Source organism: Cupressus sempervirens, chromosome 2, assembly GCF_028749045.1.
Source record: "Cupressus sempervirens isolate cs-2001-9-10 chromosome 2, ASM2874904v1, whole genome shotgun sequence".
Taxonomy (NCBI): Eukaryota; Viridiplantae; Streptophyta; class Pinopsida; order Cupressales; family Cupressaceae; genus Cupressus; species Cupressus sempervirens.
The window spans coordinates 577306641-577323398 of NC_143119.1; the positions used below are offsets into that span (position 1 = coordinate 577306641).

The window sequence follows — 16758 nt, forward strand, 5'->3', positions numbered from 1 at the left end:
AACTTGGTCAATGCTTTCACTATGAGCTTGGTATAAATTGAATCACCTAGTTAACACTGAGTAGCTTGGTTAACATGACTTTCATCACTTCAACTATGAACTCGGTAAGCACTGCATAGCTCAGTTTGCATGGGTAAACTTGACATACACTCAGATGCTCAGTTTACTCTATTGATCTTCACAATAGTTGTAACTACTTGGTATGCACAAAAATTTGTCCAAAGGACTTGGTATGAACTATAAAACTTAATAACTACTAAAATCCTTGATTAACACTATTAACTATACAATAAGCTAGGTAGAGAATCTAAACAAGTGTATGTCACTAATAGCAAACTTGATTGATATGTCAACAATCTCCCCCTCTGGCATTAGTGACAAAAACACTTATCAGCCAAAACTAAATTCAAAAAGTTCCTAAATACCTTTATCTATCACCTTTTGATTCTAACTCAGTAAAGTATACTATTTTTGAGATTTTTCATAATTGGTTTTGTAAGATATATACATACATACATACATACATATGTGTGTGTGTGTGTGTGTGTGTGTGTGTGTGTGTGTGTGTTTTTGTATGTATATCTATATGTATATGTATATGTATATGTATATGTATGTACAATATACTATACATCTCCTTGCTATATATAGTATACACTTGTTGTACATGATGTACATTATACTATACATCTCCTTGCTATATATAGTATACACTTGTTGTACATGATGTACATTCTTCTTTCACATCTTTCTTCCCCATCATTTTTACAGCTTCTTCTTCTTTTTACATTTTTCTACAACACATTTTCACCCCCATAACTTTTTACATCTTTCTTTATTTTTCTACCCCTTTACACAACTATACATCTTTCTCCCCCTTTTTGACAGTAATGCCAAAAATTTCTTCTATATATTTACATAGTAATGCCAAAATGAGATAGGAAGTTTGAATGTACCTTTAATATGAGTGCCAAATTTTTTTCCCAATTGTCCTACAAGACCTTACATTTGTGTAGTTCAATCTACACTTCTATTGACAACTCAATCATGTAGTTTTCTATGGAGAAATTATTGTCATAGATGAGGGTTTTTATATGTGCAATAAGCTTTTGTAGTGCATCCATGTTAAGGAGAACCATATTCTATATATCTACCAATGTAGATATGATTCTTACTTCTTCTCTAAGTAAATTATACCTACATATTTGTCAAAAATCTAATCTTATTGAAATGAGCAAAACTTGAACTTGGATCAAGCTGCAACTACTGTGCACTCACCTTGAGGTCTTCATCAATCTTGGAAAATTTGTCCTTTATTTCTTTAGAAGAAATTGAAACATAACATAACTTACCAAAAATTGATGATACATTAGTACAAGAAGCTTCTAGAGAGCCCAAAATGGTAGAAAGTTCTATGTGGTAGATGGCAATTTATTGAGCAATGTTCTCTAACACTTTATTTTCAAAATTCTTCTCTACTTTCTACAATAACTTGTCATGTCCATCTACATCTTTACTAAACTTCTAGACTACCTCTACCAATTGATACAAAATTAGTTGAGAAGAATCAACCTCTATACCTATAGCCTCTACCAAAATATTCTTGGCATCCTGAATGATTTTAAATTCTTTGTCTCTTTCCTCTCTTAGCCTCTACTCCTTGGCTTTCTTTTGGAGAAGTTCATCAAATGACTACATTTGATCTAGATTGAGTTTGGATATGTCCCAATTTGAGATCACTATCTCCTCATCAAGGTCTATTTCCTCCTCCTTTTCTTTTCCTTTGCCCAAAAATTTTGTGCTCAATTGAGGCTTGGTCTCAACTATCCTTGCACTTATTTCTTTCTTACTAGGAATGGAAACAATAGTAGACATAATAGGACTTGCCACAAAAATTGATGTTGCACTTATTGTAGAAATACTAGTAGAAGTACTTGAAGTAGCCAAAATTGATGTATCCAAAATTATTGTGTCCAAAACTAATGTCTTAATCACAGTTGAAGAGGGAAGAGCTTGTAGCTCAGTAGATGAAGTACTTGATACTTCAGTCAATGATATGTTGAGTTGAATTGGTGAAAAGATTGATTGGATGTTTGTGTTGTCAATGGTAGTCATAATCAATCCTATTGAGGCTATCTTTGTGCTTGATGTTGTCACTAATTTTCTTGGAGAGTGAGGCAGTGGGGCAATAATTGCTACAACAATCTTAACTAGATTAGTTTCCTCATCATCATGTGTTCCTTCCTTGGTAGCTTCTTGCTCTTGTTCCTCTTTATAATCAATAGTTTCAAAATGTGTTTTCTCTTCATCATTTCCTTCCTCATATTTTTCTTGATCATCTTCATCATCCTTGTCACTTATGCTGACTGGGAAATCACTCATTTCATGAAGAAGATATACATTCTTCCATGTATTTGTTGCATTCTTCAAAACATGCTCAATGTCTTTCATCAGTACTAAACAAGTGTTAAATTTTAGGGTTAATTTCTCCTCATTTTTCTTTAGATATTCCTTAACCTCCTTGTCTGTTAAGCTCAGTATAAGTTGCCTCAGGGTTTGTGCATAGATGTCTTTTATAGTTTGCATGGAAAATTCCCATCTTGGCTTAATCTTATCCATCAAAATATTAGGAATTTGAGAAGTAAGTTGGTCAGGTGAGTATTTCCACTTACCCATTTTGTCCATCACTAGATCTTCAATCTACTTATGTTCTCCATTAGTCTTGATTTCATACTTTAATGCTTTAAAAAAAATTATACCAGCTACTGCCTCCATTTCTTTCAATCTATCTTGGAAGGTGGGTGGAGGTTTCCTAAATATTATATCTCCTCCTTCCTTATCAATTTTCCTCCTTGATGATCTCCTAGTAAATATTGGCTTGGTAGGCTTGGTAATGATTACCTTGCCCTTTTTATTTAGTGGTTCCTCTTTCTCTAATTCTTTTCATCATCTACTTCTTCATCTTCACCATTTCCCTTGGTCAACAAAAGAGTAGAACTAGTTTTCAACTTGGCAATCCTTTTCTTGCCTTTTTTAACCACTTGAGGGAGCTTGATCTCTAGTTCTATTTTGGCCTTGGCTTCATCATAGGTACCAAAATATGCAGCCTTGGCATCCACTAGCTCATTTATTAGTGCCTTTATTATATCCTTAGTTTCATCAATATTGACCTCATATCCCAGAGGTTTCACCCATGCAATTCTAGGCCTAGCTACCTAAATGTATACCTTATCACTATCTACCATGAAACACACATCATCCTTGTAATCTTCAACTAATTTCCTTGGAATCCTAAATCTATTATTCATTTTCTCCTAAAATGCATCAAAATAGTTATCCATGATACTAGTGTAATTCTCTCCCATCTCAGAAATGTACTCATTAATCTGGTAGAGTAATGACACATCTTTTTTCCATAGAACTAAACCTTTTGAAGGAAAGAATTTATGAATATAAATGAATAAACATACCAACAAAGAGCCAAACTTACATGAATTATTCTTTGATGTCCTAATTCTCTCCATGTTCTTGTTGAACTAATTCAATAGTAGCTCAGCAAGGTTAAGAGAAAGGTTGTCCTTGACTACCTTGTATGCAAGGTCAACTACTTCGCATAACACACTATTCAACCTACTTGACCTATAGATCTTGTGTGCAATGATATGAATACCAAACTTTAATTCCATGTCAGTGACACTACTTATCTTCATCTCGCTACCATCCCATTCTACTAGGATTTTCTTCTCTAGTTCTACCTAACCTAGGGTTTTGGTTGTTTTGGCTTTGGCCAACATTGGGAGACCAGTGATTCTATGAATCATCTTCTTCATGATCAAAATTGGCTACTCCAAGCATAACTATACATTATGCACCTAACTAAGAATAAATCTAATCCATTTCACTTGGAATTCATGGGGCATGTAAGGAATATAGGTTAATCCTTTAGTCTCAAGGTGTTGATGCTCAAGTTTCAAAACACCATTTACACACAACTTTTCTAGGGCTTTGTCCATTTCCAAAGTACCAATAGCTTGAATTGTGCATTTAAAATGAGAATTAATGTCATTAATCAATAGTACCTTTGGAGGGATTTGTAACTACACTCCACTCGGATCTAAGGTTTCAGCAATTGTAGGAGTGTGTTTGAAGTCTGGTACTTTCCATTATACACCTTGAAGTCATCCACTTCCCTTGCATTGATTACTTGGTAGAGTATTCCATCATTTAGTAGCCACATCAAATTTTAGTTATTCTTGACCTTGCTTGGTAGAGTTTGTGACCTGACCTCACTTAGTAAGGAAAATAACTCAATAGTAACTAGTACCCTTTTGCTCGATGTTCCCTTTGTATCTTGAATACAAATATGGATCTTTTGTCTTTTCAACTAGAACTGATTTGGATGTCTTCTTTGGTAACCTAGTTCTAGTTCTCCATTGATAAATCAAGTAGAAGTAGTCGAGTCACCCAATTCTTGAATGACTTGTTCATCATTGTTTGGACTTGCATTCTTGGTAGATTTTGGAACCTATTGTTGTCTTATCTATTTTCTAATGTTATCAGCCTTTGCCTTCTTTTCATCTTCAATTCTTCCAATATTCATACAGTTCTTGGAAAGATGACCAAGTTTTGTACAAATGAAACATCTTTTAGTAGTATCTCTTTTTCTCATATGATGTTTTACACAATTCATTCCAACATTTTTGAATTATCTAGAGTAATGACATCTACACCAAGTGTTATAGTCCCAACCAAATATAGCTTTCACAATTTTTTCTAATAGATTCAATATCTTGGTTTTGCATTCTGATGACTTGTGTCCATGTTTCTTGCACATTTGCCTTCAAATCTTGGTTTCTCTTTTCATTCATTAGCCTTATTACCATGTTGGTTGCAATTGTAGTACTTTCCATTGAATTTTCTTTTTCCATTACTCCAACATTTGTTTGATGTATGTGTTGGTGTAAATTAGTACTTTACTATTTACACTTACTTAAGTTTACTTAGGTTAATGCATTAGTTAATTACTTTGCATTATTTTATTATTTTTATTATGAGACACTTAGGATTTTGTGCCACCTTGTGATTTGTCATGTTGACAACACAGGAGTCTACACCTTTATTTGAGCACATGGTGTCTACAACACTGTTTTGCGTGTTCCACTCTTCTAGGCTTATCCTCTCATCACCGCACTTACTTTTGTGCTTAATGGAGGATAATCCATATCTAGTGGACATGTGCTTGGTTGTTTGACACTTCATGGTGCTAACTTCTATGCATTCTAGAAGTTCTCTTGTTGCCTTTATAATCAGGCACTCCTAGTGTACTCTGAATTATGCATAGCATATTCACATTCTGAATAGAGCAATGTATTCAAACATACTCTGATTAATTGATCATATCCTTCTTTGGTCTACTGTGTGCTTGTGTTTGAGTTCTTGGTTCTTGGGTGAATTTTTCCCTTAAGAAAATTCTTACATGGTATCAGAGCTTAGATTCTTTCTCTTCACAAGTCGTTCGAGACCTCTTGCTTCATCACCTCAGCCTGAATCCGGAGTGCTGCAGAAATTGGGAGCGTCCAGCATCAAATCTGACCTCTCCATTGCGTCCGAAACACTGAACTAGTGAAAATTGACTATAAGCACGCCTACCTTGGCCCATAATCGATCGTGAGGCAAAAAAATTTTGCAAACCGGCACCCGAAGGTACCGATTTGCGGTATGGGTATGATCATCTTTTGCAGATTTAATTGATTTTCTGATCTACGTTTATTTTCTCTATACTTTCCATTTTTTTCATCAGTATTTTCAGAAATCTTTTTTGCCCTACGGGCACACAGCAGAGAAAAATTTTTTTAGCAGGCCGGGCTATCAACCCCCGGATCTGCCACTTGGAAGGTATTATTACATTACAGGTACCTTCTATTATTTGTCGGGTATAATTCCATTATCCCACGGCCGTACCACATTCAATTTCGCTGCAGAAGGATATTCTTTTACGGGCCAGGCGGTTTACCAAACCCATTGGCGACAGCGTTTTGGCACAATCCGCGACCCCCAGCACCCGCAGACACATTTCTGGCAACGACTTTTCGGAACTCTCTCCCGCTGCATCCTGTTCTCCGACCACAATCTGCAAACTCAGTGTCATTTTCAGAGTCTGCAGACAGTTCCAGGGTCAAGGTTTCCGCGCGAGTTTTTTGTTTTCCGGCGGCAACAGGTTCTCCATCCCCCGCAGCAGGTTCTCCGGCGTCGTTGGTCGCTGTTTCTTTTTTGGCAGCATGCGTTTTGTTCTTTTTGGCAACGAAGGAAAGTCCTGCCTACACGCAGAGATTTTTTGGGTGCGATTTACCATTCTCCGGCAGCACATGCACTGATTTCGGTGTCGTACTGTGTTGGTTTTCCCGCCCACCCGCGCATTTTTCTCGGCTTCGGCACTCGTTTTGCCTTGTCTATGCCACGTGGACAGATCCTTGCCACACAAACCATGATAGCCACGTCACCTTTTGGAATGCAGTTGACTTGCCATGGGACACAACCGTACAGTACGGACAGTTGACTCAGCAGCTACGTTAGCACATGGCGTTCTTTCTTTGATGATGTCATCACTTTATGGTGTTAAATTTGACACCCATCTGAACGTCATTTCTGAGCATTTTATAACTGCGTTGATGGTCATTTGACCGTCAAATTTAGCATCTCAGTTTCTCCTCTAGACCCCTCTCCATATTGCTTTTCAGTTTGGCAGCCTGACTTTGCGAGCTCGTAACTTGGTCATCCGAACTCCGATTCAGGTGCAATTTTTTTTGAAATCAGGTAGAATTTCCTGAATTTTCCATTGGTGGTGTTGTTTTCTAGTTTTGGTGCACAAATTTTGCAGAATTTTCATTTTTTGGTGACTATACCTGCATAATCCTGCCTTTTGCAACTTCAGAAGCTCCGTACGGGCACATCAGGTCACTTTTTTAGGTTCTATTTTTTTTGAAAGTGCATGTCTTTTCATCTACTTTCCAGATCTAAAGTCAGATTCTAGGGTTGTGTGGACAAATTTCTCACTTTCAGAATTAGGCCTTCTTTGGCATTGTAAGCTTTCCTTCTTTTTTAGAATTCTTGTAACAGTAAGCTGCAGTGCTTAAGTGACAAATTTCAGCCTCATAAGGTAGTTGTAAAAGCCAAATCAGACAGTCCACTTTGTTCATTTTTGACAAGTGGCTCATTGTAAACGCACTACTTATAAAGTGCCAACAGCATCTCTTTTGGGGGGGTCTTTTGATTGAGTGAACAGGGGGTGTGTACAGTGTTCTTGTGTCTCTATTTTGTGCTCTTCATTTCTGCATCATGGTTTTTAAATGTCCTCCTCTAACTTCACGCAACTATTCTACTTGGAAAGATATTACATGGAGTAGATTAATGGAAAAAGGATATAGTTTATATGTTGATGGTACAATCACTAAACCTGCTGATGCTAAAGAACTCATTACTTGGCAACTTCAAGACCGACAAGCTTTAGGTGTTATCAGGAATTGTGTCCATAGAGATCTTCTCTTCCACATTAAAAATTGTTCAGAATCTAAGGAAGCTTGGGATAAACTTGAGCAGTTGTATGGTAAAGTGGATGAAGAAAAGGGATTTCAGATTGAGGATGATCTACTTCTCTTAGATCCTAAGAATTATGACACAATTCAGGATTATATCATCAAAGTTAATGAGTATAGGACACTTCTAAAAGATTGTGGAAATCCCATGAAGGATGAAAGGTTGATACATCACATCCTAAAAAAGCTACCTCAAGAGTATGCCAACTTTGTTTCGAGTTTTAATACTCACAAGTTAACCATGGGATCTGCTTACCAGAAACCTTCCTTTGATGGATTTGCGGACATGTTGATTGTTGAACAATCTCACTTGGTGGATTTTGGTCTTCTCAAGTCATCCAAGACCAAAGCCTTGGTGGCTAATGATGCTCAGAAATCGAGTCAAGGGGGAAAAAGCAAGAACAAGAAAAAGCAGTGGAAGCAGAAAACACAATCTGAGACACAACATGATTCCTCTCAACAAGGTGGTTCTTCTTCCAACAAGAAAGGAAGTAATGACAAGAAGGACAAACTCTTTTGTGCATACTGTAAAAAGCCAAATCATGATGAGCATCATTGCAAAACAAAAAGAATCGATGAGTTAGAAAATCTACTCAAGAAGAACAGAATTCAAGTGCCAGGTACTTCCAAGGATTCTACTCCTAACTCTTCAAAGGGTAAAGGTCAAGCACTTATGGCAAACACAACTTCTTCTTTGGAATGGATACTTGACTCAGGTGCCTCTTACCACACGGGTTCTTCAAAGCAAGATTTTTCTTCATTGAAGCAGTCACAGGTACCACACATCTTCATGGGAGATGATGCAAAAATGGAAGTTGAAGGGAAAGGACATGTTGAAATGGAAGATGGGGAGTTCAAAGATGTTCTCTATGTTCCAAATCTAAGTTCCAATCTACTATCCATTTACCAAATCACTCACCTTGGAGATGGTCATAAGGTTGAGTTCCTTCCCGATTCAGTGATGGTGCGAAGTCTAAAAGATGATTCATTGGTAGCAGTTGGGAAAGTCAATGATAATAGGAGACTTTATTCCTTCTCCCATTTTGTACCTAAGAGTTCTTCTCAAGCCTTGTTAACTCACTCTAATTCAAACAACAACTTATGGCATGAGCGGTTTGGTCACCTTGACTTCCGCTCCCTTCAGCAACTTTGCTCAAAACACATGGTTAAAGGTCTACCCAACATCAACTTTTCTAAGGGGGAGTGTTCATCTTGTTCAGTGGATATGCATCTCAAGGAGAAGTATGATAAAGGGAAGTCTTCTCGAGCTCCAGTTGTTCTTCAGCTAGTTCACATGCTATTAGCAGGACCGTTTGCAGTGACTTCGGTCAGCCAAGGCCACTACATACTTGCATTTGTTGATGACTTTTCAAGATTCACTTGGTTCTTCTTCCTTCATCATAAGAATGAAGTAGTTCATAAGCTTCAAGAATTCAAGGCTCATGCTGAACACAAGTCAAGGAAAGCCATCAAAGTATTAAGAGTGGACAATGAGAACAGATATGTTGATAGGAGACTTAAGAACTTTTGTAAAATTGAAAGGATTGATCTTCAGAACTTACCAGCATTTAGTCCGCACAAGACAGATGTTGTAGCTATGAGGATTAGGACTCTCAAGACCATGGCAAGTTGCATGATAAAGGCCAAGTCTCTTGATCCTACACTTGAAGTTGAAGCCATTAGTAGTGCTACTCACATACTTAACAGATCTCCTCATCCAGCCTTAGATGGCAAGACTCCTTTTGAGGTTTGGTGCGGCAGAAAACCAGTTGTGAGTCACCTTAGAGTCTTCGATTGTCCAGCATGGGCAAACCTTTCTTCCAAGAGTTGCAAGGCATAGACACCTAGGCCTTGTACCTTTATTGGTTATGAAGACAATGTGAAGGCTTATAGACTTCTTGATCTAGAGACACATGAGATTTTTGTGGAGAAGGATGTTCACTTTGAGGAAAGTTCTCTGAGCTTTTCCTCCACTCCTCTTCACACTTCATACATAGTGGAAACTGATCGTGACACAAGTGATAGTGCTTCAACAGGTTCTGATATCTGGGGTTCTGTCAACAGTTGCAGTGAGAGGTCACATTAGTCCAGTCCACGTGCTTATATTGCCACAGTGAAAGGTCCATCTTAGCATGGTACATCTCGTCTTCCAGCTCCAGCTTCATTTGACTTGGGAGACAGACTTGAGGACACACATCTTCTCATTGATGATGATACTTCTACAGTTGTTGCAAGGGCTCACTCTGACCCTCATGTCCATTCTCTACATGATCAATCTACATAGGTTGGCGTGATTGTGGATCCTTATGAACAAAAATTAGTGGACGTCTCTTTGTCAGTAGAGGAGACAGATGGTTTCATGGAACAGGTTCAACAGACATCCTTGACAGATCTGCATTCATTCTTTTCAGCACAGTTGGATGGGGTGAACTTCAGCATCAGTACAGGGATACTTGAGCAGGTTTCTGGGCCACCACACATCTTCAAGATAGTACCTTGGGCATTGTTTCTTCCTAAGGGGAGGAACACCATTTTGCATTCTTGGACCTGCTTCTTCATCGGAGGAGCCTTCACATATTGGCATTCTTCTTTTGGGGGGGGGAGCCTCTTCTATCTCTCTTCCTTCTTTCATTCTCTTATGTATATATTGGATGTATGTCATAATGGGGGGGTCTTGATTACTCCATCCATCAATGCATCCCTCTTCTATCTCTTTTTTTGGGGGAGGGTTTTTCCCATGAGGTTTTCCCTCTTTCCCCGCTTTATTGGAGATTTGCATTGCATTTCATTATGTACATGGGTACCTAACATGGCCTAGTAGCCGAGACCCATTCTGCATCTTCATCCTAGCTCGTAAGCTTAAGCGCATTCCCCTAACTTGCACTTAAGGGGGGGTGTTGGTGTAAATTAGTACTTTACTATTTACACTTACTTAAGTTTACTTAGGTTAATGCATTAGTTAATTACTTTGCATTATTTTATTATTTTTATTATGAGACACTTAGGATTTTGTGCCACCTTGTGATTTGTCATGTTGACAACACAGGAGTCTGCACCTTTATTTGAGCACATGGTGTCTACAACACTGTTTTGCGTGTTCCACTCTTCTAGGCTTATCCTCTCATCACCGCACTTACTTCTGTGCTTAATGGAGGATAATCCATATCTGGTGGACATGTGCTTGGTTGTTTGACACTTCATGGTGCTAACTTCTATGCATTCTAGAAGTTCTCCTGTTGCCTTTATAATCAGGCACTCCTAGTGTACTCTAAATTATGCATAGCATATTCACATTCTGAACAGAGCAATGTATTCGGACATACTCTGATTAATTGATCATATCCTTCTTTGGTCTACTGTGTGCTTGTGTTTGAGTTCTTGGTTCTTGGGTGAATTTTTCCCTTAAGAAAATTCTTACAGTATGACCTATCTTACCATAATGACTGCAAGTAGGTCATTGATTCTTTTGAGCTCCTTGTTTAGAAGATTCACCTTCTTCTTTTTATCTAATTCCTTCTTTTCCCTTTGGTCTATAGAGATTTTTCTCATTCAATTGATTCATGTCTACTTGATATTTCATCATTCTTTCATTGATTTTCCTTTGAGAGTTTAGGTCATTCTACAATCTTTCATTCTCAGATCTCAAGTTCATAATTTTTTTATTTGCATTGGTGAGCTGATTAATGAAGTTAGTTTGCTGAAGGGATAGATGTTGAATCTTATTATCTTTTCCTTCCATTTTTTCTTTTATCTTATTTTTCTCTTCCATGACTTCACATAGCCTTACTAGCTAAATTTCTTGTTCTCTTCTTAGTTTTCTCACTTCTTCTTGTAGTGAACCACTCTTTTCCAAGAGTTCTTTAATTGCTTCATTTGCTTCATATGAGCTACTTGATGGATGAAGGTCTTCAATTCTTTATTCAATGTAGAGATGAGAATTCATTTGAATTGCAAGATCTTTTCTTCTTTTCAAGGATTGAAAGAGTTTCTCTTTTGCTTTCTTGAGTTGTGCAATAGCCATTTCAAAATCTAGCTTCTCATTGCCAATAGCCTTGTCAAATTTGAATATCTTCATGGTCTTTGATCTTTTCTCAACCTATTTAACTTTCTCTAAGAACCAAATGGCTCTGATACCAATTGTTGTAAATATTATGAAAAGTTAAGTTATTGAGAGGGGAGGAGTGAAACAGTAACTTTAAAAACTTTTATCTTCAATTACCCAATTAATCCTTTGCATAAATTTTGATCTAATTGCATGCATAAGAAACTAAAAATATGAAAGCATACATAACACTTTAACACATAGATTTGGTGAACCAAAAACCTTCTAAATAGAAAGTAAAATTGGGGGTGGGGAATGATACCCACAAACTTTAGTACTATAGTATAAAGTTGGTCTATTAAGGCTTACATTTATCACTTCTAATGATCTACCTTGTTAGGAGCAATAAGGACTGCTAGGTCTACCTTGTTAAAAGATTTACAAACATACAATGAAGTATGCACTGAGTAAAGATATTTGCATAAGATTTTTATGTCTACCTTGTTAAAGGATTTAACTAATCCACCTATTAGGATGAAGCAATAGCTGATCTCTTATCTGCAACTTGGTTTGCTAAGTCAGATTCCTTTGAGTGTATAAATCACCTAGCTGTGATAGATATATCTTTGCTACTCCTTATACTATTGTGGAGTTTTTAATTCACTCTTTATGCTCTTCTTTGATTACATTCGATTACATTAAATTTTATCCATATATTTGGATATGATACAATTCATTACATATATAACAATCCAATTATACAATTACAAAGTTGGTCACTCAAGTTTTGAAGACTGGCTTAGTGAGGTTCTAGTAGTCAATATCCACTATCAATGCTTGGCATCATCATGCACTTGGTAAACATAGAAGCTTGATCTATACTGATCACTTCCAAGTAGTCTTGAACTTGGTCTACATTGGTGACTCAGTGAATACTATGAGACTTAGCATATAAATTGAATCACTTGATTTACACTGTATAAATTAGTCAATGCTTCGACTATGAGCTTGGTATAAACTTAAAATCAATTGGTTAACACTCAGTAGCTCAATTAATACTAGGCTCACATTGCATCAACTTCAAACTTGGTATGCATTACATAGCTTAGTTTGCACTGGTAAACTTGGCATACACTGAGATGCTTGATTTACACTACTAATCTTCACAATAGTTGTAACTACTCAGTACACACTAATTTTTTTTCAAAGGACTCAGTAGCAAGTATAGAACTCAATAACAACTTAAATGCTTGGTTAACACTATTAACTATACAATAAGCTCCATAGATACTTACAATCTAAATAAGTGTATGTCAGTAATAAAAAAATTGATTGATATGTCAACAAATTAAACCCCTTGAGCTACCTTTTATTTCTACATAGCCACCTTATGGTGAAGTCAACTTATCACACACTACTCACTCAAATTTAATCTCACACCAGAATGAATTTAGATCTACACTAAGAATGAAGTAATTGATCTTATCTACTAGAAGAAACTCTCTCTTCATTTCTAGAATAACTTCTATAATGTAGCTAAGTAACTCCTTTTTGTGAGCTTATATTATGATGGGATGTTAGGCTTGCAACTTTTTGTGGAGGGAAGAATTTCTCTTGGAGCAGAAAGTGAGAGGACTGGATCTTCTAGCAATATCGACTAAGTTTTGAGCATTCCTACCCCTGAAACTAACATGAAGTAGTAACAATTCCTTTCAATCTATATCTAGAGGGAAAAAGTGTAGTGCATCCTACCAATATTTTATCTACTTTATTTATTTCCTCCTCCCTTCTCAACTTAAAGTTTCATAGTTATAACTAAAAAGGGATCCCTTTCTTCCCTTCTAAACTTCTAATATTAAATATTTATAGGCCTTATACAAGTACTTCAGGTGCAAGCTATGCATCTTGGGACTCCCCATATAAATTATCATTCAACACCCAGGAGTGGCTAGTGCAGAAGAAAAAATAGGGGCTCCCACTTAAATAAAATCTAATTTTGATCACACACAAATTCTACAATAGAACAATCTATAGTAGTTTAGGAGCTAACCCACAAATTTAGGCTTTGCACTATGTTTTTTCTTAGATTATAGACCTCAACTTTGAAAACTCTTTCCAGAAAAACCCACAATGAAACAAAATCATTTCATGAACCATTCAATATACCCTAATGAGGTTTAAGTATGAAGGGTTTCAAGTAATGATTCCTCTTCCTGAAAGCTTCTAGAAAATTAGTATTAAGCAAGTTGAGTTTTCAATGTTTGATAGCATACCCCAATCTTTCTTATTAATGAAATTGATATAGCATCTGAAGTAACATTTACTATAAATAATCTCAACACCAAGGTTATCAAAAAAAAAATTTGGAACACCTAATTTACAAGCATCATATACCAGTACCTAAGTGAAATTTTTCTTTATGAGAGGCTTATTTCTATATTCTTTAAAAAATGATCTTTAGGTCTTATCAATAGAAGATTGAGATAGTAGTGTTACCATCTACCTAAAAGAGAAGCTTACATCAAATGCACACTCACCTATTATTCATTTATTATGAATTAGAACGGTTTTAGACAAAAGCAATTTCGACATCCTTGTGTAGCTATCTTCTCAACTTTCCTATGACATGTGGATTTTTTTCTACTCAAGCATTACAAGATTCAAAAATATTTTTATTTTGATAGCTCAAGTATTAAAATGGGGATGATGTGCACCTTAAACATTTATATCTTCCCATAGAATGACCTATTATTTATTTACTTAAACTTTAATTAATTGGTCTTTATCAGTTAACCATTTTATCACAAACATTAGCACATTGTAAAAAGAAGGTATATTTTGATTACTTAGGTATTAAAATAGAGATAATGGGCACAATGAACATTGAAATGATCCAATGTGTTGAAACATAAACTAAGATAATTGAGATACCAAATAGATTTTTCCTAGTCCATTAAAAGTTTTGAATGATGCTTGATGTCTAATTTGGTCTTGCAAGCTTATATCATCAAATGAAATGGTTTTCTAATAAAAACATATAATGTCTTTAGTAGGAGAATTCAGGTCAATGCCTCAACTTCTATAGCTTTAAAAATCCCCTGAAGAATCAACTAGAGTGGATAAATTATTGTCTATGGAAAACAAGAGCACACAAGTAAAATCCATAATAATCAAACACAAGTAAGAAAGTTGAGATATAATAAATTGCATAATGGTATTCAATCTATCTAAATTTATTGTGGGACTTATATATGCACTATAATTCATGAAAACAAGGGAAAACAATAAAACAGTTCTATTATCATAATAGAAGCTATCTATTATCATAATGAGGTCTTCTAATTTGACTTGTGTAGCTCAAAAACCTTAGCTTTTAACTTTTTAATATCTATTTTTCTTTTTAATGTGGATAGATTGAATAGACAACTATACAATTTTTATAAGACTTTAGTGAGTAGGGTTTCCTATATTCTTCCTTGCAAATTAAAGTCAATAAATTGGTATGAAAACAAATCCCATCTCAACCATCGATTCAAACCGATGGCTATTTATGCTTGAATATTCTCTTTCTTTCTCTTACCACTGAAGTTTTATGAAGGTAAAATCAACCCAAAAGGTCTTCCATGCATATAGTTTTTTATTTTTTATTATTTTTATATAACTTATAGAAGCTATTAATTTAGAAAACATAAAAAAATGTTCGGTATAGAGCCCATAAAGGATAAGAAACTATTCTACATCTATGTAATTATTGAATTCAATGCTTAAAGTTAATTTGAGAGTTAGATTCTTCTATAAATCCATATATTTAGAAGCATATTAATTAATTGAAACATATTATCATGTGGCTCAAAATGATTTAAATAATCTAGCCATATACTTTTTCTTGTGTGCAATGTCTATTTGGTCTTTGTAAATTACTAAATTGTGTAAAGTTGAATCTTGTTCACATTCACGTGTAATATAAATTTGGTATGTGTAATTATATAGTCTAAGGATTAATTGTAGACTAAAATCATGATCCTTGGAAGAATATTGATATATTAATACAAATTATTGTTGAACTAGAATGAGTTAGATAATTTATCCCTTTATACTTTGGCAGGAAGTTGAAACTTTTGTGCATGATGGAGAAAAAACTCAAGTATAGAATGGACACAACAGGAAAGGGAAAATTTTATTAACTATGAAAGTATGTCAATACACTTAGTGCAGAGTAAATAGACTCCAAAACATGCCCTATGGGCTTACAATAGTATAAATCTGGAGATAATTTCTTCTCCCAGTACCTTCTCTCAAACTCCACTTGGAACTAACTTTTACAATGCCAAAAATGTTCTTAAATAGACCCCAAAGGGTTAAGGATTAGGAATACATTCTAGAAATTTCTAGTTGGCATCCACCACCAAAACAGAAGGCTCTAGAAGTCACTTTAGAAGTCAGCGTAAAATTAGAAGAATCCAAAAATGGTAGCCAAACTTCTGAGAGGCATAACTTTTGAACTATAGCTCTAATTAACAAATTGTTTACATTTTTGGAAAGCTCTCAGAGTTCTCTATAGATCTATAGAGGAGCTTCACTCATACCCCATTTTTTAGGCACATAAAAGGTCATTTAGTGCCTCAATCCTAACTTTGAAGCATTCTTAGGAGGTCTCCAAAAATTGAAAAACTGCGATAACTTTCAAACTGTGCAACCTTTTGACTTGATTCTTTTTCTAGAATGTTCTAAATTACAATTTTAATCATCCCTCCAATTTACACCTTATAAATCACCATAATTATGGCTCAATTATATAGTCCTATTTTTTTGACATTTACACATATCCCAAGGTGCTTAAAAACTCTAACCCAGAACACTGATAGTGGAATTGTGAAAGTTGGAACCTTTATTTGACCCAAATGGGTATCCAAAAATGAAAACACATGAAATAGAAACTATCTCTAGGTATATTTTTTGGATGACATAGGATTACCCTTTTACCTCTGGATGCTCCTACATCAGTGCTCTTCCTTTTTTGTTGTTGCATTTTGTCATGTCCCCTTTTCAAATAATTAAAAATAATAATCTTTGCTAAGGCAGGCAGGCCCAAAAAGGTGAAGTTTTGGAAAACGGGGATAATCT

General features: G+C 35.6%; 1 pseudogene; it reads left to right on the forward strand.

Annotated features, from left to right (window-relative positions):
- The window catches only part of LOC149574745 (autophagy-related protein 18g-like), a 79066-nt pseudogene that overhangs the window by 50820 nt on the left and 11488 nt on the right, over window positions 1-16758 (forward strand).